The following is a 26328-nucleotide window of genomic DNA, read 5'->3' as shown; positions in this document are numbered from 1 at the left end:
TTGTATCAAAACAGGAAGGGAATGGCTAGAGAGGGCAGTAGCTTAAGTTTTGTTTTTTCTATGTTAGAGGATCCATCTCCCACAAAATAATCCTTACACAGAATCCTAGCATTCTGTGGAACATGGATTGACCACTACTAGCTTTGAGAATGAAGAAGAGAAAATCCAGAAATCAGAAGTTGCCAGGGTGGATGAAGAGCTTGCATCCTCCTGCAAACAGAAGTCACATCTTCAGAATATTCCTCACACTCCCCTGCGGCCTGAATGGCACATCCCTCACAACCACCCACGTTTACTGGTCAGCTCCCCCAGGGACTGCTAGGTCAGAAAGAGGCACTGGACGCAAAGGACACCAACATTCTGGACACAGTAGTGGAGTGGTTCCCCATTCACGAACTGACCATCTAGTTCAGGTACTTAAGTTCCTTGTGAGTCTGACCAGAATGAGACTGCCTCCTTAAATCAAATTCTCAGGCTGGTAATGCAGAGACTCATACTCTGAGCAGTGGTAAATTCCATCAAGGCAGTATGGCTTTCATTAAGGACGTCCATCTGGTCTGCTCCTTCTTATACACTGACCTTCTTTACTCTGTGGTTCTGACATTGGCATTTCTGCAGCATTTTCATAAAAAGAATCAGTAAAACACCTGCTATTCATGAATTTCTCTATTCTTTGCACTGTGGAGAAAATTAGTACAAATCATACACAATTCACATAAGGTAACACCCACTTGTAGACACAGACACACAGTTCAACTATCAACTAACTGTCTTTAGTGTAGACTTGTAATAGGTTGAAAAAACTGTGTGAATGTATATAGCTCTACTCTTAAATCACAGAATATATTTAGAAGTTCTAAAAACTTCAATGTTTATTCTTTACTCTCAACGACTTTAAACTGTATTTATTTGCTTTTGATTAATAAGAGTTGAGAGTAGAAACTATGCCTTCAGTATTCTTCTGCCCATCTAGAATGTCTGGCTTACAGTGGATGCTTAATGCCTGATGATGATCACTACATACAAAATTTTGCATCAGTGCAAAAGAGAAAAACGTTTCTAGCCTTTATTATCGTTTTCATTTATTTCTGGCACTGGCAAGACAGGAGATTTGCATTACTTTTGAGCATAGGCATGATGCATTTAGATATGCTTTCCCATCTCGGCACAAGATAAAATACATGCCATACAAAAATCGGTACTGCGATTTTATGCTGAATTGAAATATTTTAGACTTTGATGGGTTCAACAGATATACACACACAGAAAAGATGGATGTCAAAAAAACAGGAAAATGTTTAGCTATATCTTCAACACTGCAAACTGGGCAGTGTTATCGGTGCTGTTTTCTCAGGAAGTGAGTTACACGAACTTTATATGATGATTTTAAAAATGGGTCTACATATGCTAAAATGATTAAAGATATCTTGTGGATTTATACAAAATGAAAGTTATAAATATGGTTCAAAAACTCTTCACAACAATCAAAGACTAACTTCTTTTTGGTAGAAGGCAAGGAGGCCAACGCTACCGAGAAACGTAGGAAATTCATGTGTTAACCCAGCATGCTGGGGTTTTTCCTCAAGTCCATTTGACAGAAAGTTGTAAGAAGCATCATTCCTTCTGCTAATTTTGTTACTGAGCCCAAGCTCGCTCTGCTCGCTGCACCACAGGCCTAAACTGGGAGATGAGGTGTTGGGGCAAGAAGCATCGACTTTAATCAGAAAGCCATCAGACCAAGAAGATGGCACACTAGTGTCTCAAAAACCATCTTCCCTCTGGCTGAATTCGGGCTCCTTTTATACAGAGGAAGGGGAGGGAGGGGAGAGGGGCCCCTTGGGATGCCAATCAATGGCTGAGTGGGACTGCTAACTGTTGCTTGCTAACGGTTGCTCCCTAATGGTCACTTGCTTAGGAGAGGGGCCCCGGTTGCTTGCTAACAGCTGTGTGCCCACCCCGCTCCTATTACAATTTTATCAAGGGAAAGTTCAAATGAGCCAAAACTAACAAAAGATATTAGTACCACATTGTTATGGAAATTGCTCTGGACTAGGGCTAGGTAATGTGGTTTCTAATCCAGGCTCTAAAAGGCCTGAAATACTTCATTTCTTCCTGATGGGTTTTTATTTTGCCTATCCTTATGAAAAGAATTGGACTAAACCAGGGGTTTTAAACCTTGGCTGCACTTTAGAATACTCTGAGGTTTAAAAAAATACCCATCCCCAGGCCCTATCCTCAAAGATGATGGTTCAGTTGGTCTGGGAAAAATGGAGCCTCAGAAGTTCCCCAGGTGACTGTAATATGCAACCTGAACTGAGAATCGTTGACTATATGTCCTCTAAACACTTTGACTGCCTGAGTCTGTGATTCTAGAATTTCTGGGAAAAGTCTCTCTCTCTCTCTCTCTCTCTCTGTCTCACTCACACACACACACACACACACACACACACACACACACACACACACACACACAGAGCCAAAGTCTGTTCATTAAACTGGACTCCCATTTCTAGTCTGATGGTAGTTTTCTCCACTTAGTGAGGTCTAGATTTTCAACTAACAAATGAAAACTGTGATACCCTTCATACTAATCAGGTAAAGTATTAATTCACAGGGAGGGTAAGTAGAAGAAAGAGAAGAAGAGAAACAAAATGTAACTGCTGTCAGAATATAAGCTTTCTAAGAGGAACAGTGTACCTGCTCATCAACATTTAATAAAAGCTTTGCTAGGTGCTCATTTACATATAGAATTTTAGAGTTATAAACTTTTAACAATTCCTCTACTTTCAACATATCTTGACAACAATAAAAAAGATAATCCTGAGAGTGGGAACACTTTAGAAATGTTGAGAGTTGGTCTAATTAAAGGAGACAAATCTATTTCAATGAAGATGCCCGATGCTTATTTATTGAATGAGTGAAATTCTCCCATGTCCTTAATATAGACCTTATGACTGGATAGATCTGATGACTGGAAAAGATCTTTCCAAAGAAAATGGTAATGGGTTTTGCTTTGCTAAAGGAAGATCCAGAGTATCTCTGACCTTAATCTTAAAACTGGAATGGGGTTTCCTTGGGAGACAGGAATATAGCATAAGTAATACGTGTATTAAGGTTAGACCTCCATCTCCACTCTTGTACTTCTCTGTTCAGGCCACAGTGAAGAGGCTGAAGTCGTGGTTTGATGGTAGGAGTTAAGAACTGTGGCCCTATTTTGCCACCTATATTTAGGCCTGGCCTCTCTTTCTGCAGTTGCTGGGACTCCTTCTAGTCTTTGAGACATGGCAACAGGGACAGAGTGCTAAATGGTTATGTCTGAAAGGCTGCTCAATTCTTAGATCCTTCTTTCTGTTTGAAAGGGCTTAATTTCCAGAAAAAGGTAAACCCATAGTCACTAAAATTTCTTTAATTAGATAACATTTATACATTTGTTCATCCAATAAATATTTATGGTATGTCTTCTTTGTTTTAAGCCATGGGGATATAAAGATTCTTAGATAATTTGCAAGTACACAGCATACTCATTGACTTCAGCTTACACTGTTTTAAGTCAGTTCTCAAGTTATAGCTTGACTCATTTCAATTTATTTTTAATCCCCATCTAAAAATATCTTAATAAAAGGAAATGACTCAAAATATATCAGAGTCAGAAGCAAGAATGAAAAATGTGTGTATGTGTGTTGGAGGAGGGGAAGCGGAGAGGAGATACCTGGTGGATGTCCACTGGTGCTGAAAAATAGTATTTGAAATGACTGAGATGATCCTTTGTCACTAAACACAAGACCAATGTTCCTGCTCTGATTTAAATCCTTCATGAAAAACTGGAGTAGATGCATAAATATATCTTTGTAATTTAATGTGTAAAAAAGCCCACCATGTAATCTGGACTCTCTTCTCTATGTAATTATAGTCATTTTCTAAAGTGTCTAGTATGAAAACACAGAGCCATAACTCAGTTTTCAGTAATATCTTGTAAAAACAGCATCTTGGAGCTTACAATCTACTACACTGTTCTCTGTACCAAATTACCTAAACTGTTTGCTATCTGGAGACGAGTACCGATCACACAAGCTATGAAAGTCAAAGGTGCTCTGGGTTTCCTAAGAGCGTGAGCCCAGGTGTCAGCACTGGGACCAGCCATGTTGCCAGAGGAACAAGGAAGCATGAGGGCATTTGCCCAAAGTGGTTTTGATATCAATGGGTTACACACCAAAACACTGAAAAGGCACTGAATCACCACTGAAAAGGCACACAATAAGCAGAACAGGATTACAAAAGAAAATAAATCACGGGGTGATTCATGGCATTTAAAAGAAACCTTTTTCAGTTCTTTAAGCTATGCTGATCTATTTAAAGAAACATCAGGGTTTTTATTTTTTAGACTACAAAGAAAATATCCTATCTCCCTATTCTTTTCGAGACGCTTTATCTGCAATTTCAATAGACAATAATTGTTTTCTAAAAACTACCCTTTTTGATAAATCTTGCTTGGACAGTTTAGTGCAGAGAAATCAAACCTTTCTTTTAGGCACTTACAAGCTTAATAAGGTCAAAAACAGATAAACACTATTAATGTTTCCCCTTTTTTTTCGCATTTTCTCCATTCTCTGCCTCTGTTACTCCTTGTACTACTTCTGAAGCAATATTCTCCCCTTTATCTATTATTATGCATTCTCTCTACAACTACCCACAGTTTTTTTTTTTTTTTTTTTAATTTTTTTTAAAAGCAGATAAGCACTGAGAAAGTAAACTTTTCCATTCAACTTTTCTATCAGGTGAAGTTATAATGTGGAAATTTATCCACCTGGTAATAAGATCTCAGGTAATATCCCTTTACTATATTGATCTTGGAAAAAAAAAAAAAGCCACATCTTTGTTGCCAGACTTTGGAGTACAGTGATGGTGCTCCATAAGAGATTTGAAAAGACATGTTGAAATGTCTCCAACCAAACTAGGCTAGAGAGGTTGCATGGGGTTGTATTATAGAGAACTAGTACCATAAGGAGAGGAGTTGGAGCACAGGGGCATGACGAGATCTGAGAAATGTAAATTAAAATATGAGTTTCTCAAAAAGATATATAATGACTACACTATGTAAATTAAATCTCCTTTCTCTTGAGATTGTAAGATCTATGGGGCAGGTGTCTTGTATCCTCAGCACCAAGTTCAATACATAGTCTGTAACTTCACTGTCTAATACGGTAGCTAGTACTCACTCGTGGCTTTTTAGCACTTGAAATGTAACTAGTTCAAACTGAAATGGGCTGCAAGAAAAAACTACATGCTGGATTTTGAAGAGTTAGTGCCCCCAAAATAAGAACATAAAATATCTCATTAATAACTTTAATACTGATTTCATGTCAAAATGATAATATTTTGGATAATTTCACTAAATAAAATACATTATTACACTTAGTCCTATCTCTTTATTTTTACTTTTTAAAAAAGTGGCTACCGAAAGATGGCGGAAGAGTAAGACGCGGAGATCACTTTCCTCCCCACAGATACACCAGAAATACATCTACACGTGGAACAGCTCCTACAGAACACCTACTGAACGCTGGCAGACGACCTCAGACCTCCCAAAAGGCAAGAAACCCCCCACGTACCTGGGCAGGGCAAAAGAAAAAAGAATAAACAGAGACAAAAGGATAGGGACGGGTCCTGCACCAGTGGGAGGGAGCTGTGAAGGAGGAAAGATTTCCACACACTAGGAAGCCCCTTCGCGGGCGGAGACTGCGGGTGGCGGACGGGAAAAGCTTCGGAGCCGCAGAGGAGAGCACAGCAACAGGGGTGCGGAGGGCAAAGCCGAGACATTCCCGCACAGAGGATCAAGGCAGACCGGCACTCACCAGCTCGAGAGGCTTGTCTGCTCACCCGCCATGGCGGGCGGGGGCTGGGAGCTGAGGCTCGGACATCGGTCGGAGGGCAGGATGAGAACTGGGGTTGGCGGTTAGTGGATAGTACACCACAGCTAGCTGGGAGGTAGTCCGGGGAAAAGTCTGGACCTGCCGAAGAGGCAAGAGACTTTTTCTTCCCTCTTTGTTTCGTGGTGCGCGAGGAGAGGGGATTAAGAGCGCTGCTTAAAGGAGCTCCAGAGACGGGCGCGAGCCGCGGCTAAAAGCGCGGACCCCAGAGACAGGCATGAGACGCTAAGCCTGCTGCTGCCGCCACCAAGAAGCCTGTGTGAGAGCACAGGTCACTATCCACACCCCCCTTCCGGGGAGCCTGTGCAGCCCGCCACTGCCAGGGTCCCGGGATCCAGGGACAACTTCCCCGGGAGAACGCACGGCGCGCCTCAGGCTCGTGCAACGTCACGCCTCAGGCTGGCGCAACGTCACGCCGGCCTCTGCCGCCTCAGGCTCGCCCCGCCCTCCGTGCCCCTCCCTCCCCCCCCCACCGGCCTGAGTGAGCCAGAGCCCCCGCATCAGCGGCTCCTTTAACCCCGTCCTGTCTGAGCGAAGAACAGACGCCCTCAGGCGACCTACACGCAGAGGCGGGGCCAAATCCAAAGCTGAGCCCCTGGGAGCTGAGGAAACAAAGAAGAGAAAGGGAAATCTCTCCCAGCAGCCTCAGAAGCAGTGGATTACAGCTCCACAATCAACCTGATGCACCCTGCATCTGTGGAATACATGAATAGACAATGAATCATCCCAAATTAAGAAGGTGAACTTTGACAGCAAGATTTATGATTTTTTCCCCTTTTCCTCTTTTTGTGAGTGTGTATGTGTATGCTTCTGTGTGAGATTTTGTCTGTATAGCTTTGCCTCCACCATTTGTCCTAGAGTTCTCTCCGTCCGTTTTTTTCTTAATAATTATTTTTTTATTTTAATAACTTTATTATATTTTATGTTGGTTTATTTTATTTTACTTTATCTTCTTTCCTTCTTTCTTTTTTTCCTTCCTTCCCTCCTTCCTTCCTCCCTCCCTCCCTCCTTTCTTTCTTTGTTTCTCTCTTTCTTTCTACTTCTACTAATTCTTTCTTTCTACTTTTTCTCCCTTTTATTCTGAGCCGTTTGGTTGAAAGGCTCTTGGTGCTGCAGTCAGGAGTCAGTATTGTGCCTCTGAGGTGGGAGAGCCAACTTCAGGACACTGGTCCACAATAGACCTCCCAGCTCCATGTAATATCAAACGGCGAAAATCTCCCAGAGATCTCCATCTCAACGCCAGCACCCAGCTTCACTCAACGACCAGCAAGCTACAGTGCTGGACATCCTATGCCAAACAACTAGCAACACAGGAACACAATCCCACCCATTAGCAGAGAGGCTGCCTAAAATCATAATAAGGCCACAGACACCCCAAAACACACCACCAGACGTGGACCTGCCCACCAGAAAGACAAGATCCAGCCTCATCCACCAGAACACAAGCACCAGTCCCCTCCACCAGGAAGCCTACACAACCCACTGAACCAACCTTAGCCACTGGGGACAGACACCAAAAACAACGGGAACTACGAACCTGCAGCCTGCAAAAAGGAGACCCCAAACACAGTAAGATAAGCAAAATGAGAAGACAGAAAAACACACAGCAGAAGAAGGAGCAAGATAAAGACCCACCAGACCTAACGAATGAAGAAGAAATAGGCAGTCTACCTGAAAAAGAATTCAGAATAATTATAGTAAAGATGATCCAAAATCTTGGAAACACAATGGACAAAATGCAAGAAGCATTTAACAAGTAACAAGAAGAACTAAAGATGAAACAAACAACGATGAACAACACAATAAATGAAATTAAAAATACTCTAGAACAAATCAATACCAGAATAACTGAGGCAGAAGAACGGATAAGTGACCTGGAAGATAAAATAGTGGAAATAACTACTTCAGAGCAGAACAAAGGAAAAAGAATCAAAAGAACTGAGGACAGTCTCAGAGTCCTCTGGGACAACATTAAACGCACCAACATTCGAATTATAGGGGTTCCAGAAGAAGAAGAGAAAAAGAAAGGAACTCAGGAAATATTTGAAGAGATTATAGTTGAAAACTTCCCTAATATGGGAAAGGAAATAGTTAACCAAGTCCAGGAAGCACAGAGAGTCCCATACAGGATAAATCCAAGGAGAAATACGCCAAGACACATATTAATCAAACTGTCATAAATTAAATGCAAAGAAAACATATTAAAAGTAGCAAGGGAAAAGCAACAAATAACACAGAAGGGAATCCCCATAAGGTTAACGGCTGATCTTTCAGCAGAAACTCTGCAAGCCAGAAGGGACTGGCAGGACTTATTTAAAGTGATGAAGGAGAAAAACCTGCAACCAAGATTACTCTACCCAGCGAGGATCTCATTCAGATTTGATGGAGAAATTAAAACCTTTACAGACAAGCATAAGCTGAGAGAGTTCAGCACCACCAAACCAGCTACAACAACTGCTAAAGGAACTTCTCTAGGCAAGAAACACAACAGAAGGAAAAGAGCTACAACAACGAACCCAAAACAATTAAGAAAATGGGAGTAGGAACATACATATCGATAATTACCTTAAATGTAAATGGACTAAATGCTCCCACCAAAAGACACAGATTGGCTGAATGGATACAAAAACAAGACCCATATATTTGCTGCCTACAAGAGACCCACTTCAGACCTAGAGACACATACAGACTGAAAGTAAGGGGATGGAAAAAGATATTTCATGCAAATGGAAACCAAAAGAAAGCTGGAGTAGCAATTCTCATATCAGACAAAATAGACTTTAAAATAAAGACTATTACAAGAGACAAAGAAGGACACTACATAATGATCAAGGGATCGATCCAAGAAGAAGATATAACAATTGTAAATATTTATACACCCAATATAGGAGCACCTCAATACATAAGGCAAATACTAACAACCATAAAAGGGGAAATCGACAGTAACACATTCATAGTAGGGGACTTTAACACCCCACTTTCACCAATGGACAGATCATCCAAAATGAAAATAAGGAAACACAAGCTTTAAATGATACATTAAACGAGATGGACTTAATTGATATTTATAGGACATTCCATCCAAAAGCAACAGAATACACATTTTTCTCAAGTGCTTATGGAACATTCTCCAGGGTAGATCATATCTTGGGTCACAGGTGAAGCCATGGTAAATTTAAGAAAATTGAAATTGTTTCAAGTATCTTTTCCGACCACAACACTATGAGACTAGATATCAATTACAGGAAAAGATCTGTAAAAAATACAAACACATGGAGGCTAAACAATACATTACTTAATAACGAAGTGATCACTGAAGAAATCAAAGAGGAAATCAAAAAATACCTAGAAACAAAAGACAATGGAGACACGATGAACCAAAATCTATGGGATGCAGCAAAAGCAGTTCTAAGAGGGAAGTTTATAGCAATACAATCCTACCTTAAGAAACACGAAACATCTAGAATAAACAACTTAACCTTGCACCTAAAGCAATTAGAGAGAGAAGAACAAAAAAACCCCCGAAGTTAGCAGAAGGAAAGAAATCATAAAAATCAGATCAGAAATAAATGAAAAAGAAATGAAGGAAATGAGAGCAAAGATCAATAAAACTAAAAGCTGGTTCTTTGAGAAGATAAACAAAATTGATAAACCATTAGCCAGACTCATCAAGCAAAAAGAGAGAAGACTCAAATCAATAGAATTAGAAATGAAAAAGTAGAAGTAACAACTGACACTGCAGAAATACAAAAGATCATGAGAGATTCCTACAAGCAACTCTATGCCAATAAAATGGACAACCTGGAAGAAATGGACAAATTCTTAGAAATACACAACCTGCCAAGACTGAATCAGGAAGAAATAGAACATTTGAACAGACCAATCACAAGCACTGAAATTGAAACTGTGATTAAAAATCTTCCAACAAACAAAAGCCCAGGACCAGATGGCTTCACAGGCGAATTCTATCAAACATTTAGAGAAGAGCTAACACCTATCCTTCTCAAACTCTTCCAAAATATACCAGAGGGAGGAACACTCCCAAACTCATTCTACGAGGCCACCATCACCTTGATACCAAAACCAGACAAGGATGTCACAAGGAAAGAAAACTACAGGCCAATATCACTGATGAACATAGATGCAAAACTCCTCAACAAAATACTAGCAAACAGAATCCAACAGCACATTAAAAGGATCATACACCATGATCAAGTGGGGTTTATTTCAGGAATATAAGGATTCATCAATATATGCAAAAAAATCAATGTGATAAACCATATTAACAAATTGAAGAAGAAAAACCATATGATCATCTCATTAGATGCAGAGAAAGCTTTCGACAAAATTCAACACCCATTTATGATAAAAACCCTGCAAAAGTAGGCATAGAGGGAACTTTCCTCAACATAATAAAGGCCATATATGACAAACCCACAGCCAACATCGTCCTCAATGGTGAAAAACTGAAACCATTTCCACTAAGATCAGGAAGAAGACAAGGTTGCCCACTCTCACCACTCTTATTCAACATAGTTTTGGAAGTTTTAGCCACAGCAATCAGAGAAGAAAAGAAAATAAAAGGAATCCAAATTGGAAAAGAAGAAGTAAAGCTGTCACTGTTTGCAGATGACATGATACTATACATGAGAATCCTAAAGATGCTACCAGAAAACTACTAGAGCTAATCATAAATTTGGTAAAGTAGCAGGATACAAAATTAATGCACAGAAATCTCTGGCATTCCCATACACTAATGATGAAAAATCTGAAAGTGAAATCAAGAAAACACTCCCATTTACCATTGCAACAGAAAGAATAAAATATCTAGGAATAAGCCTACCTAAGGAGACAAAAGACCTGTATGCAGAAAATTATAAGACACTGATGAAAGAAATTAAAGATGATACAAATAGATGGAGAGATATACCATGTTCTTGGATTGGAAGAATCAACATTGTGAAAATGACTCTACTGCCCAAAGCAATCTACAGATTCAATGCAATCCCTATCAAAATACCACTGGTATTTTTCACAGAACTAGAACAAAAAATTCCACAATTTGTATGCAAACACAAAAGACCCCAAATAGCCGAAGCAATATTGAGAACGAAAAATGGAGCTGGAGGAATCAGGCTCCCTGACTTCAGACTATACTACAAAGCTACAGTAATCAAGACAGTATGGTACTGGCACAAAAACAGAAATATAGATCAATGGAACAGGATAGAAAGCCCAGAGATAAACCCACGCACATATGGTCACCTTATCTTTGATAAAGGAGGCAGGAATATACAGTGGAGAAAGGACAGCCTCTTCAATAAGTTGTGCTGGGAAAACTGGACAGGTACATGTAAAAGTATGAGATTAGATCACTCCCTAACACCATACACAAAAATAAGCTCAAAATGAATTAAAGACCTAAATGTAAGGCCAGAAACTATCAAACTCTTAGAGGAAAACATAGGCAGGACACTCTATGACATAAATCACAGCAAGTTCCTTTTTGACCCACCTCCTAGAGAAATGGAAATAAAAACAAAAATAAACAAATGGGACCTAATGAAACTTAAAAGCTTTTGCACAGCAAAGGAAACCATAAAAAGATCAAAAGACAACCCTCAGAATGGGAGAAAATATTTGCAAATGAAGCAACTGACAAAGAATTAATCTCCAAAATTTACAAGCAGTCCATGCAGCTCAATAACAAAAAAACAGACAACCCAATCCAAAAATGGGCAGAAGACCTAAATAGACATTTCTCCAAAGAAGATATACAGACTGCCAACAAACACATGAAAGAATGCTCAACATCATTTAACATTAGAGAAATGCAAATCAAAACTACAATGAGATATCATCTCACACCCGTCAGAATGGCCATCATCAAAAAATCTAGAAACAATAAATGCTGGAGAGGGTGTGGAGAAAAGGGAACACTCTTGCACTGCTGGTGGGAATGTGAATTGGTACAGCCACTATGGAGAACAGTATGGAGGTTCCTTAAAAAACTACAAATAGAACTACCACATGACCCAGCAATCCCACTACTGGGCATATACTCTGAGAAAACCATAATTGAAAAAGAGTCATGTACCAAAATGTTCACTGCAGCTGTATTTACAATAGCCCGGAGATGGAAACAACTTAAGTGCCCATCATCGGATGAATGAATAAAGAAGATGTGGCACATATATACAATGGAATATTACTCAGCCATAAAAAGAAATGAAATTGAGCTATTTGTAATGAGGTGGATAGACCTAGAATCTGTCATACAGGGTGAAGAAGTCAGAAAGAGAAAGACAAATACCGTATGCTAACACATATATATGGCATTTAAGAAAAAAAAATGTCATGAAGAACCTAGGGGTAAGACAGGAATAAAGACACAGACCTACTAGAGAATGGACTTGAGGATATGGGGAGGGGGAAGGGTGAGCTGTGACAAAGCGAGAGAGAGACATGGACATATATACACTACCAAACGTAAGGTAGATAGCTAGTGGGAAACAGACGCATAGCACAGGGTGATAAGCTCGGTGCTTTGTGACCGCCTGGAGGGGTGGGATAGGGAGGGTGGGAGGGAGGGAGACACAAGATGGAAGAGATATGGGAACATATGTATATGTATAACTGATTCACTTTGTTATAAAGCAGAAAGTAACACACCATTGTAAAGCAATTATGCTCCAATAAAGATGTAAAAATAAATAAATTAAAAAGTGGCTACCAGAAAATTTTAAAGTCCATATATGACTCACAACATATTTCTAGTAAGCAGCACTTGTCTAAAGAATTCAACATTATGTGTTAAATGAACAAGTGAATGAATGGATGAATGAGTGAAAGGTGTTTGCATCTAGAGCTGCCACTACCAGAAGGAACCATACCTAACTTTTAATAGGATGATACTCAAGAATAATAAGTCAACGACTATAGCAGACTTTATCAATGTTCCCAACCCTTTACCTCTTCCAACATCCATGCCCATTGCCATGTGCCTTTGTAGGCTGTCCTGGTAAAAAGGGATAATCTCTTTCCCTACTCCTTTTCTTTGAGTTTGTTCATAAAACATTAGAGAGCACAATTTGTTCAAAAGCCTGAACAATGCTTTCACTATTGTGTTTTCTCACCAGCACTTCTGCTACTGCCATGAGAACTTGGGCAGGCAGGAGGAGGATGGGAGACATGCAGAACTAAGCTGCCCTAGTGGAGCCCAGCCTGATCCCCAGTCACATGAGTACACAGCTGAGATCATCACATATCAACCCACTGCAGCCTAGATCAGCCAATCCCAAATGACCCACAAACCACGAGCTAGATACATGCTTACTATCGCACACTGCTGAGATTTTGCACTTGTTTGTTATCCGGCCTACTTTAAGATACCTAACTGATATAGAAGTGTAGTCTTCAGAACTGAGCTTTCATTTTGAATGTAAGAATTCACAGTGGGGACCTTACAGTCACACTTGAAAATACTCCTCTCTCTAACCTCTTAGATAAAATAATTTTTGCTATGATGACATGTATGGGAACTAGGGCAGATATTCTAGCAGGAGCTGGACAAATTCATCCTAGAAGTATAACTCATTGATTATCACGGGGAGTTTTAAGGCAGGCATCAGCAGGGATGCTAAAACTTAAAAGGAATGGAGTAGCATAGCATGATTCTTATTTTTCCAAGCAAGTGCTGGATTTGTTAAAACGGTCCTTCTTATGAAGGTCCTTAGGTTTTTTGTTGTTGTTGGGGAAAAGCTGTTAATATATGCGTACTCCCAGCTTTGTCTTATCCCTCTGCTTGATGAAGGTGGTACTGGCTTTGTCCACTAGTCATCCCCTGCTTTGCCCTCTACATGCTCCTGGGAGGGATCTCCTACTGCCTCATGGGTTCTTTGGTCTTCTGTGATGCTGAATAAGAACGACAGAGAACTGGAATTGTGGGTAGAAAAGTAAAAGGGTAAGATTAGGAGAGTAGTGTCTTTTTATAAAAGACAGAAAAGCTGTAGAAGATCAGGGATGGCACAGTGTTTTGTGAAGGACTTTTAAATAAGGGGACTCAGAGAAAGTGCGGGTAAAAGGGATCATGGATAGAAAAGGAAAGGAGATTTTAACAAACATTCCTGAAGGTTTTGTTAAGTTCTCTTCACATGATTTAAAAAATGTAGCTAGAAAATGAGTTAATTAATTACATAATTTTTTTATAGGACCACCAGCTTCTGTGGGTCAAAGCTTCTGCCAGTGATGACCTTGTACAAAAAGTTTAATATGGAAGGAAGTCATAATGTGGTGGAGAGAATGGAAGAACACATGGGACCTACAGTGATATTCACTTCCTATATCACTTACTAGCTGCATATCTGGACAGTTACTAAGCCATTCCAAAGCTCATTGTCTTGATTTATACTATGGAGAAAGTTATATACGTCATAGGTTGTTTTCAGGCTTAAATAAGACAGTGAATATCAAAATGCCTACCACGTTGCTTAGACATTTATAAACATTAGTTGAAATGTTGGGGCACAGTATTTTCTTTACAAAATTCAAAGTTTGGTCTATAGTCACTATAAAAGTTGACCTATACACCCAGGCTATGCTCCAAGTTTAGTAGCAGCTGCCGACTGCTTAAGCAGTTGCTAATCGACAAACAGCTCTGTTTTCGTTACAAGTTCCTTTTCTGGAAGGTGAAAGAAGCTATGCTCAGTACCAGGCATGGTCGATGAGGAGCTTCCAAAGGAGAGTGAACTTAAATGCTGGGAAACTCAACAAAGAAAGTGACGACTTATAGAGACTTTTTAAATTAAATCACTATCCTTAGTTACTTTGAGAGAAGACAGCAGAGGTATACCCGTGATCAAAATAATGTCACATATTATTTTCAGTACTGAAATTTGGAAACATGGTGCTACTGCATGGGAATTGATTGTGGCCTGATAGAATTCTAGTTTTTACTAGCAATACAACCAGTGAATCACAAGGTGGCATCTAGGTTTTAGATACTCTTCAGCATGGAGGAGCTATATAGAGCTGTGTAGAAAAGGCACTGGCAATCTGTGTTTTGAAATTGCAACACAAAATTGCTAGCTGATGCTATGTAAGCAGCAACTTGCCTAAGGCTGCAAGGAATGAACATAGGAATAAAATTAGATTAAGAAGATAAATATGCTTTTCTGGAGACTGGAAAACACCAATACAGCATCATGCTTCTGAATTTAATGGGGGTTTAGAGAGGACGGGAAGTAGTATGGGACCGAACCCACAGCTTTGAGACAGGGATGAATTGCAAAAATCCACCTGGTTCTTCTCGTGTACATGTGAATAATGCTTAACAGGAAATGGCGAATCAGGATCATCATCAACAGTAATGTCTTGGTGTGCAGCCAGCCTACCGGCATAGACTGCTAGGCTGGAGCTCCACAGGTGAGAGGAATAGATGACAACAGCGTAGCTGAGCACATGTGGTTTGGTGAGTTGATGTGGGGACAGCCACAAGCTGCGAGGACGGATACAGTCTCGCAAGGACACTGAAACACAATTTCAGGGTACATCATGGAGGGTGGTGGACTACTGGAAAGTAAGAGCCTGATAGATTGCTCTGACACATAGCAATAAGGAAGAGTGGCCTCGTTTCCAAGGCAAACCTGGTGCAATGAGCAGACTCTCAGAATCCTAGGCTCTGCCCACACCAGTAGAAGCCATACAAGACAATTCATTATGCACACACGGGTGGGAAAGGAGTGCTGCAGGTATGTGGTATCCAAACCAGGTTAGTTACACTAGAGCCAAATCTGGAAAACACTATGTACTGTTTACTCATATAAAGGTAGGAGTTTTATGGAAAGGGCCTAGGAAAGATATTTCAGTCAAGTCTCATGACCTCCGAGAAGCTGCGGCTTAAATGATGGCATAGCACGTATCTTCAGGCTTTGAATACAGGTAAATAGAATAAGCATTTTTCCAAACTGATCTAGCCTGGGAATGCTCAGTGGCTATAACTAGTGTACAGCAGTCTACAGACATAATGCTTGATACATGTGATGTATTATATCCTCTGTTAATAAAATGTCTTAAAATAACTTTGAGGAAGAGAGCTTGCCCAACATTTAATTATTTCCATGATTACTGGCAAAGGGAAACATGTCACACAGCAATAGTCCATGAACTAAATTACCAGGGGGGGAATTACTAAAAACATGCAGGCATGGCTGAGTTTTGAATTTGTCAGATATCATCTCGTGGCGTAAGTCACAGTGTTTTCGTGGGGATGAAAAGTGATAATAGATATAGATGGGGTTTGTAAGTCATCAAGCACTGTACACACATATTGCAAGCCTTAAAGTACAATCAAGAGAACTTCAACAACAGTGTTCCAAGCAGACCTATTACAATTTGCTCTTCTACTCATTTCAGCTTTAACAGACAGTAATATAGTTTGTTTGCTAGCCTCTTAAGCTAAGGCAAGTAAAAAGCTTTAATGACGGCTTAAGCAGCATTTTTATAGCAGTGCTCCTATTAAGAGAAAAAAGGAATAAACTCTCATCCTCTTGTTGTCGTAATAGTCTTGAAAAAGCCATCTTCCCAACCCAAATCAAGTTTTATACTGGCTAGTTTGTTTGGACTTTACACAACTTCTGAATGTACGGCTGGGTACTCTTTACCAATTTGCAGTTACTGAAAAGGACATAGGTTGTGTTCTGTTCTACTTGTGTAACAGGACCACCTTCAAAGAGGATTTCTTTTTTAGCTCGACTGTTATTTTATTTATACTGATACCCCACCCCGCAAAACGAACCTCCCCAAACCAACAATTTGAATTCAAAGGTAAACTCTAATCTACCACAACCTGGTTTCATTTATTGTGTTAATGGGAATAAGAATAGTAAGAGCAGATTAAACAAAAATCTCTTCCAATTTTCTCTTCATTTCAATCAGAGTTCCTAACTAAAATAAAGTCATTTTTATCCATCTCTTCCTTAATCTTGTTTCTTTTGCCTTCAACCTGGAATTGGTAATTCACTCAACTGTGGGTTATTGTTTCTCATCTTTCCAAGTGCCCTTCTGTGGCTAACCCTTCACATTTGTTAGTCAGGTTGCAACAGGGCAGTTCTAAAGCTTGACTGAATTTAACGCAAGCGACCACAAAGAGAGCGCTCTGTAATTTTCTAGTGGTGTCAGTTTGTACTGGAGGTACCAGCCAATCGGGCAGTGAGAGTTAACCTAACGGCCACTGACACGTTAGGCTGTTTTCTACTTGTTCTTTAGTGATGAAAACAAGAAAAAATGTGCATCTTCATGAGAAATGAGAGAGATAAACCAAGAATGAGAGATAAACTTAAGAAAAGTAGAAAATAAACTTAAGGTCTGAGTTTAGTCAGAGAAACAAGGGTGACTGACAGAAATGTGACTTTGAAGAAAGCACTGGGGCTTCTATAGTGTGTAATCCACAAATTTGGTGATTCCAAAATACCAGGACATGTTTTATAAAGAAGTTGCTGTCTCATTTAAAAGTTTGATAGTTGAAAATAAATTTAAGAAACTCCTTGGGGTTAAGCATTTTGTCTTCTAGTCATTATTCAGTTTTCCCAGTGCCCTTGAAAATTGCTGCATCCCATATTTGCATTTCTATATGTTATTTAATATCTATATTTTTTTCTATTATGTATACTGGATAGCTCAGTCTAGGTGAGCATAAATAACATTGAGCAGAGTCAGAAACATCAATTTTTATTATTTGTTTTTGAAGTCAAAAGAAAATTATTTTACTAACTGAATTTAAAAGCCTAAACTTGTTTTGTTAATAAATAATAATATATGAAATATGCACTATGAGATCCACCAATTATATATTCATATACATAGATGGTGATCCTTTTTGGAAATATAGTGAATAGTTGAAAATGAAACAGCAACTAATATTTGATTAGAATACAATGTTATGAAGATTGCTATAAAAACTATGTGTCTCTAAATAAGAAGCAAACACTACCAGTTTGCTACAGAAAGTTCCATTAGCTTTTCAAGATTCACCCAGCAAATAATTCAGGTATTTACCAGACAGTCTGAGAAAAGAGTGTATGGTCACCAGATTGTTGTGCATTACTTCATGGTTCATTCAATCATCAAAAATTTACTGAATGTCTGCTATGGGCCAGGCATTGAGTTAGGTTGTAGGGATAAAATAACAAGGACAAGCAAACAAGGTCTCTTCTTTCATAAAGCAAATGTCTAATAATTTTCGAAAAAGAGGCAAATTTGTAGGACAATAAAAATTGCAATAATTAAAATAAAAGTTAATAAGACAGCCCTCACTTTCCACGGTTCCAACATGTTTGAATTTCAGTACTGTGCAAAGCAAAGATTGCCTGTAATATAATATCGGCTGTTTTAGTCCCAACGCAGAATTTTCAGGCTGAAGGTACTGTTTATTCAATCACGTGTCTACCCTGATTTGTTTTTTATGTTTTTTTTTGTGAATATGCTATGTGAGAAGAACATCTGTGACACTTTTGGTGGTCCCTGCTGATAACAAGAGTGCTACCTAGCTTTTCAGAGTCTGGTCCAGACTAGCCCGTTTAATCAACGAAATACGTGAAATAATTTTCTTGTAATTTCCTCTCCTTTCTTCCTACTTAAGAAATGTATCACATACCAAAGAAGTCAACTCCTAGAAATTCATTGCCTTGTGTCTATGCTTTTTATTAATATTCTTTTAGCACAAACATGTTATTCAATAATTAACTTTTTAGGCCCAGGGGAACCTCTTACATGTTTTTCTTCTTCTATCAACTATCTATTACTTGTACTTTCATTGTATCAACAACTGTCTTTTACTTTATTCGGTCATGCATTCAAAGTTACAAGAAATAATTTGAGTGGCAAACGAGGTATGAAACAGAAGCCCTTGGCACTCCTTAGGTGTATACCTCAAAGCTCATTTTTGGTGGTGAGCACTGTCCTGTTCTGGTGCGGGCACTGTCCTGAGGTGGATGCCCCCCTTTAGAACTGAAGTACTCATTCCTCCAACATCTAAGAGTGTTGACTGCAGGCAGCTCACAGTTGCATCCCTCTCCCGGCATCGCCCTTGACTGAAGGGAACTGCCTTACCTACGGTGTGCCCCCTCCCCAGGGGTAGTGTTTATCCAGTGATTGGTCAACGTGGGATACAAAGGCTGGGACTCTTGCCTCAATGTACGACAATTCTGAGGACGCATCTAGGTTAAAAGCTCCCATGATAACCTGGGGTCACTGTTGTAACAGCTCACAGGTGACCTTCTCCACCTGTCCAATCCTGCTTTCCTCAATTCCTTATAGCTGTTATTCCCAAACACTTCCCCAAATTCTATGTATACAAATTTCCCTTGGAATGTGTTTCCGGGGAAGTCAAAGGAGGATATAGCACCAAATAAAAACCAAAGATAACTAATATAAAAATAGGTCAATATGAATCTGATTTCTAATCCTTACCCACTTTTATGATTCTTACCATTCATGTAAGGAAATACTACTTATATAATACCACATTCTACAAAATTTTATAATATGAATATTACTCATTGTTCCAGACTGAATTTTAGGAAATATTCTGAATTCCCTAAATGCTTCTCAGAAAATATTTTTTAAGGATAAAAAATTTTTATAGACCAAATACATCATTATGATGAAATGGGATGGAAGTAGACTGAATACAAATAAATACAATGTTAAGATTTGAATCCTTTCGGAGCTAACAATAAATGTGATATATTTTCAAATTTTACATTTCATTGACTAGAATATGAAGGAGGTAAAAATTTAGCAGCGAAAGAGAAGAATTCACCAAGTATACGACCATAATAAAGATATTGCCAACTTTGGTATGAAATAAGGGATAATTTGTCTTCTCTTGTGTTAAAGTTTGGCTCTTTGTTACTTTAAGTGTTAATTTTCAAAGTATAGGGTATAACTTCAGTCCAGGTAAGCAAGTGGATTATTGAAAGGACAACAATAATTCCATTGCTTAGTGTCTACATTATTGGATCTCATCGGCAGATTCACTTATCTGTTAAGAATTCCACTTGCTTACTCATGACCTTAAAGTTGAGTATTTAGAAGTATTAGCAAAGTAGAAATCTTTCTCAAGTGTTTTGAGTGAGTAAATGGAGCAGGGAACGGAAAGAATGTCTATGAAAGGACTTACTAATAGCAAAATATCAGAAGCATGAGAAAAGGGCCTGTGAAATATGATCTTCAGCAGTAAGACGTGTTCCAAGAAATGCCTTTCTGATTCATTCGGTTAGCACTGGGGAGGCCCTGTAGCAGTAAGGATATGTTTAAAAAGTATAAAACGTAGTTAATTTTGCCATTGCGGTAGCATTAATGTGGGAGAGTGGTTTTAAAATTGCCTTTCAGCAGCGAAGCACTTTCTTCAAATGAAATCTTATACAGAAGCCCAATTTGAAGAAGAAAGAAGAAAGAGGACTAGCTCTGTTTGAAGTCAAGGTCAGGGGCTGGGAGTTCCAGTGGTGCAGAACCCCTCCAACTCCAAGACACACTAGAGAACTCCTAGGACTCCAGGGATCAGAGTGGAAAAACCAACTGGGGTATTGGAAAAGCTCTCAACTGTGAGCACTTGAGTGTTAAAATTTTTGTTGCTTCCCAGCATTTATTTTTCCATTTCCCCTTCCTATCAGTATTTTGGAATTCTCAGCATGTATTCTGGATAGGTTTGACACCATTCCTGACTCTGGGAATGGCCCCCAATTGGCTTAAGCCAGTCCGCATATCCAATCTCCAGGTCACACTAATAGACTTAATAGATTCAGGGTTGAATACATGATCCAACTCAGGTAATGAGAGCTGCAAGAATCAATTACAAGTTGGTCTTTTTTTTTTTCTATCCTAAGAGCAAAGTGGTAGATTTGTATCTGAAAGCGCATAACCCCAGGAGCTGCTGAGTTGTTATACTGTGACAGTAATGGAGGAGGATTGCAGAATGGAGCCAGCACTGAGGAAGTGGCCCTGAGAACTGGAAACAGAGTCATCGTCCAGAATGCATTTGATCTACTGGTCACGAGCTGCCCGAAGCCAGCCAGCCTTCTCAGCTACATGACAATAAATTTCCTTTATACTTTAAACCAACTTTTAATTGGGTTTTCTGTTATAACAGGAAAGTATCACCACTGGTATCTATTTCATCCCAATACCTAGAAGAGTCAGTCCTACCACACAATGAGTAGCTCAGCAAATATCTGTTGACTGAGTCATGGGTTCTAATGCCCATCTTGCCCCTAACTAATTCATTTTACTCCACCAGATATTACTTCCTTTATTTGTAAAATAAGAAGGGCTGCTCAGATAGTTCTTCAAAACCCATTCCTGCTCTAACACTATGAGTCTCTCTATGCCTTTGTGCAGATTATTGCTTATGTGACTGCTTCTCAGCTAACCTGCAGAGGTTTGAGAGTTAATGAACTGATTCAATTTTGTAGAAATTTAGCCCATAGAGGATTTTTCATTAGCTGTGGGTTAAGGTAGCCCCGTTGCTCCCTCAGGTGACTGCCTGATTGTGAAATTATGGTAACCCACAGAAGAGAATCTGTACACTGGAGGACTGGGAATGTTGAATTCATGGGAATCAAAGCCAGGTTATCACTATTTGCTTGAGAGTATCCGGAACATCTGTGGAGGGGGATGGGTATAAGTTCTAGATGACTGCAAGAGAAAACTGTATTATTTGAGGATAATTGCAAGGATACCTATAATTCTTAATCGAAATTTCAGAATGCTAGGGGCCTGTGAGCAGAATGTGCTGAGACATGGCAAGGAATGCTTTCTTTTGTAAAAAATGTAATCTATTCAATACCTATAAACTCACGCCAACTTAGGCCTGACCCCGACTGCGGCCTATGGCAAAGCACCGTCATCTTTGGAGCTTCAGAGGATAGGATGGCTGGGTGCAGAATCTCTGTCCTTTCTTTATAAGCTTTCATGTTGTAGGCTGTTCCATCACAGTCACAATCTACAGCAGATTCAATAGAAATATAATGCAAGTGAGCCATAATGCAATTTAAAATTTTCTGGTAGCAACATAAAAAAAACAGTAACAAAAATAGGTGAAATTAATTTTAATAACTTATTTTATTTAATCCAATATATCCAAAATGTTACCATTTCAACAGGTGCTCAATGTAAAAAGTTGTTAATGAGATGTTTTATATATTTTTGGCACTAAATCTTAGAAATCTGAAATTATAACACATTTCGATTCAGATTAGTTACATTTCAAGTGCTCAATGGCCACAGGTACTCTGTATGGATCAACAAAGATCTAGAGAATGGCTCCTTCCTCCCAGGTTTTTGTTTTGTTTTGTTTGGGGTTGGGTAGGGTAGGGGGATCATAAGTACACACACTATCATCAAACACTAGTTTAAATCTGAGGGGCCAGCATGTCTCTTCTCACGAGGGATAGAAGTTTAAGATGACCCAGCATTGGGCAGGAGTGGCGGAGTGACAGGGAAGGAGAATGGGGAAGGCTGTGGGCTTGTACTAACATGTCTAAACTTGCACACCAGGTCCAGAAGTTTAGATGTGATACTCAACACAATTAGAAGCCAAGGGAAATGTTTACACAGGGGAATGACATGATTTAAGTAGTGTTTTAGGTCTTCAGTCTGCTTGGCTTCTGTCTACTGAATGTGTGGTGAGACAATATTTCAGATAGGAATCTATTTTTTTCTCCTGGTAATTCTTTTTCCCTTTCTTCACTCAAGCAGACAGCAGAATCTCTGCTCATTGCCTCAGGGAAGGAATATAGCAAGGTGAAAAATAGAAATGTTCTCTCTGGCTTTTCTGATCCAAAGTTGCCTTAGGGCAACTTAGAGGTTGTGTGAGGTAGGTTAATAAAAGAGAATGTGGAGGTGCAGGGAAACTGTTTTGGAAAGAAACACAAAGCTAGAAGGGCAGTCCTCTGAGCAAGGAGGAAAATGGCGAGAGAGAAGAGAAGGAGAGGAGCAAAGAGAGAGAAGAGAAAAGTAAGAGAGAGGAGAGGGTTTGAGCTTGCTTCTTGGAAAACAGGTCCTCTTTGAAAGGCTACCCAGAGAAGAGGCAACACTGCATGAAGAAAATGAGTGTGTGCTACAAGAAGATAGATGAGACCACAGACAACCTGGGCAAGATTTCTGTACCCAAGCATGGCAAGGATGAAGCAGAACAATGCACGCTGTGGTGGTGGACACCTCATGGCCACCAATGAAGAACAAGGACCAGATTCTCATTTTTCTCTGCCCTACAGGATGATCTGATACTGCGGAAGACCCCGAAACGCTCAAATGAGTGTGTTGAAATTTCTTATCATCCTGGCACGTTCAATATGATTTCAGAATAGAATTTGATTGGGCTTTGGAAAATTGTGTAATCTTTGCTGTACACCTGAGTTTGTGATTGAGATTCATATCAACAAGGGTGCTAGGCTGAGGTAACAGCCCAGTTACCTTCCAGAGAGAGAAGTAGATGGTGTCAAGTGCTACTTAGAAGGCAGAATTGGCAGTGTTTGCTGAATGGAAGCGGTGGGCTGAGGAGAGAGAAGAATCTGGGCATATCTTAAATTCTGACCTAAGAAAACAGGGAAAAATTTGAAAACATCTACATATCTGAGATACTCACCAAATATTAGGTACTGTTCTAAACTCTTGACAGATAGTTCATTTTAACCATATAATACCCCTATGACTATTATTATCACCCCTATTTCCAGATGAGGACCCCAAGGCTCAAAGAGCTGAAGTGACTTACCCAAAGTCATAGCTGAGATGGAACAGAGGCAGGATTTCAACCCAGGCAGTCAGGGTTCACAGTCTGGTTGTACATCTCTACTACTATCAGGTAACAAGCTAAACAAAACTCAGGATTTTATTAAAACTAACAGGAAACTTATAGAAATACCCTGGTTGAGGCAATCCTGTATTTTTGTTATCAAGGTCCTGGATACTGAGTAACTTTTGTCCATAGTCTGTGCCTGTCTTTAATCCCTTTATGTGTATATATCCTACATGTGGGTCTCTTTTTAATAAGTTATTATAGACTTCAAATCCAAATATAAACGTTCTTGAATCCATCTTCCAATAAATTTAACAACTGAGCCACAAAATGCAGAGGCTTCCAACGGCCTTTCCTTACTCACAAATAAAAGATGGCGCCCGGGGTGACTTCCTTCATCCACATGTGCCCTCCTTTGGAGAGTTGATTTGACCCCGGGGAAAGTACCTGAAGATCTGGCTCCTGTTTCAGATCTTGAAGACTCAGGATTCCCTGATGGGATTCTGTGTACCAACCAGTTCTCACAGAAATTTGAATTTAGATTTTAGAAAAAAGTTCCCACTTACAGTACTAACTCCACACCATCAGCAGCACGGCAACATACACTAGCAGGGCAGACCAGGGCTGTGTAAGACTTCGGGGGATGGAGGAGATGCAAGCCCAGAAGGGAAGATGAGGAAGGCATTGCAGCTATGGCCCTGGGCATGGTGATAAGCTGAGTGTCTCGTCCTTAGGCTTTAGCAGTGGGGGGACACCTGGGGACAGGGCACCCCGTGGCAGTGCCTTCTTCCCTAATTGAAGCCCTTTTTGCCCAGTCTCCTTGCCCTAGCTCTCAATCCTTGTTGTTAGGCAATTTCCCCCCAATTTAAAAACTGCTGCCTGTCCTGACCTCTTGCTATATTCCTCTAACTGCCTGGAGTCCCCAGTTTTGATGTTCTTAGCTCTGTTTTACCAAGGTTGACTTCCATTTGATAGGGTTCTTTGACTCCAACTGAATTGCCAGCTCCTGGTTATTTAAAATTATGGAGACAATAAAGTTAGTAAGACATGGGTTCTGAAGTAGAGATGATGCGGGAAACAAATACTTAGAGCAAGGCTTTGGACGAAGAAAGCCTTAATAGCTTAGATTCTCATCTGGAGATAGTAAAAGTATTTTCTTATTTTACACTCCACGCATAGGCCACATCACACTGTCTGGCCAGTAGTTAGGTTAATATTAGCTATTAATATTATTATTTTTTAGTGTTATTATTGATCTGAACCTTCAGATTAGCCTCAGTTTTCTTAGATCCTACTCAATACCCTTTGTAGATGAACTATTACATGTTATTAACCAATTAGTAATCAATAATGATTAGGAATCATTATTGTAGCCAGTAAAAACATGAGCAGTTAATCATTTCACAGAGGATTTTGGAGAAAAAGTTTTTGTGTTTATAATTTACGATATCATTGCCTTTCCATCAATCTCTATTTCTATATACTAAATTTAATAACTATTTATATAATTCTTTAACACTTATGTGACATCATGGTAACAGCTTTTAATGAATATGCATCATGTCTCCCCTCCTAGATTATAACTACACAAGGCAGGACTGTGTGTCTCAGTGCTTTGTGTCTCCACAGATTGTTGTTTGGCACATGGCAGAAATGCAATTAAAATCTGTTGACTGACTTGTCCTGTTAAGTAAGGGAGAAGACGTGTACCACACACTGTAAAATGGGTACTCTTCTACAACTAAGTGGTTCTTCTACCAAGATAGCACTTTAGTGGTTAAGCTGCTAAACAATCAAGTTTTAACTTTAACAAGTTTTAAATCAATGTGCTTGTACCTAGAGACTGTCATACAGGATGAAGTAAGTCAGAAAGAGAAAAACAAATGTCTTTTATTAACGCATATATGTGGAATCTAGAAAAATGGTATAGATGATCTTATCTGCAAAGCAGAAATAAAGACACTAACATAGACAACAAAGGAGTGTATACCAAGGGGCAAGCAGGGGGTGGGATGAACTGGGAGATTGGGATTGACATATATACACTATTGATACTATGTATAAAATAGATAACTAATGAGAACATACTGTATGGCACAGGAAACTCTACTCAGTGCTCTGTGGTGACCTAAATGAGAAGGAAATCCAAAAAAGAGGGGATATATGTATATGTATAGTTGATTCATTTTCTGTGCAGCAGAAACTAACACAACATTGTAAAGCAGCTATACTCTGATAAAAATTAATTTAAAAAATCAATGTGCTACCTCAGTGAGATTATCTTTATTTATTGAAAAGGATATTACTAAGATTTCTAGACATTTTTTGCTGGAATCCCTTAACACATAGATATAGATCTAGATAAGATACAGAACAGATATAGATACAGACATAGATATATGTCTGAGCGATGATTTAGAGCTTCAATCTGCAATGCACATGCTTCTCCAAACATCTCAAAAAGCAAGCAAAAATTCCTATTTAACAAAAAGCAACTGATGGCAATAAAATTCTATAAATTGTTTTCACTTTTTAAAAGTGGAATTTCTCATTTAGATTTCCCTATTTTTTTTTTTTTTTGCGGTACGCGGGCCTCTCACTGCC

The 26328-nt window shown here is 39.3% G+C and overlaps 1 protein-coding gene across 4 annotated transcripts in view; it reads right to left on the bottom strand.

Moving 5' to 3' along the window:
- HS3ST5 (heparan sulfate-glucosamine 3-sulfotransferase 5) overlaps positions 1 to 26328 on the bottom strand; it is a 291317-nt gene that overhangs the window by 191587 nt on the left and 73402 nt on the right. For 3 of the 4 annotated variants that reach the window (XR_010933759.1, XM_067702312.1, XM_067702310.1), the window contains exon 2: positions 5843 to 6008. The exons of the other annotated variant lie outside the window; for it this stretch is intronic. The gene's annotated coding sequence lies outside the window, so the exon portion shown is untranslated. The remainder of the gene's footprint in view (positions 1 to 5842; positions 6009 to 26328) is intronic. 4 annotated transcript variants of the gene reach the window in all.

This window comes from Pseudorca crassidens, chromosome 13 (genome assembly GCF_039906515.1).
Source record: "Pseudorca crassidens isolate mPseCra1 chromosome 13, mPseCra1.hap1, whole genome shotgun sequence".
Lineage (NCBI taxonomy): Eukaryota > Metazoa > Chordata > Mammalia > Artiodactyla > Delphinidae > Pseudorca > Pseudorca crassidens.
The sequence above is the reverse complement of the archived record's forward strand: the minus strand, read 5'-3'. Positions and strand labels throughout refer to the sequence as shown.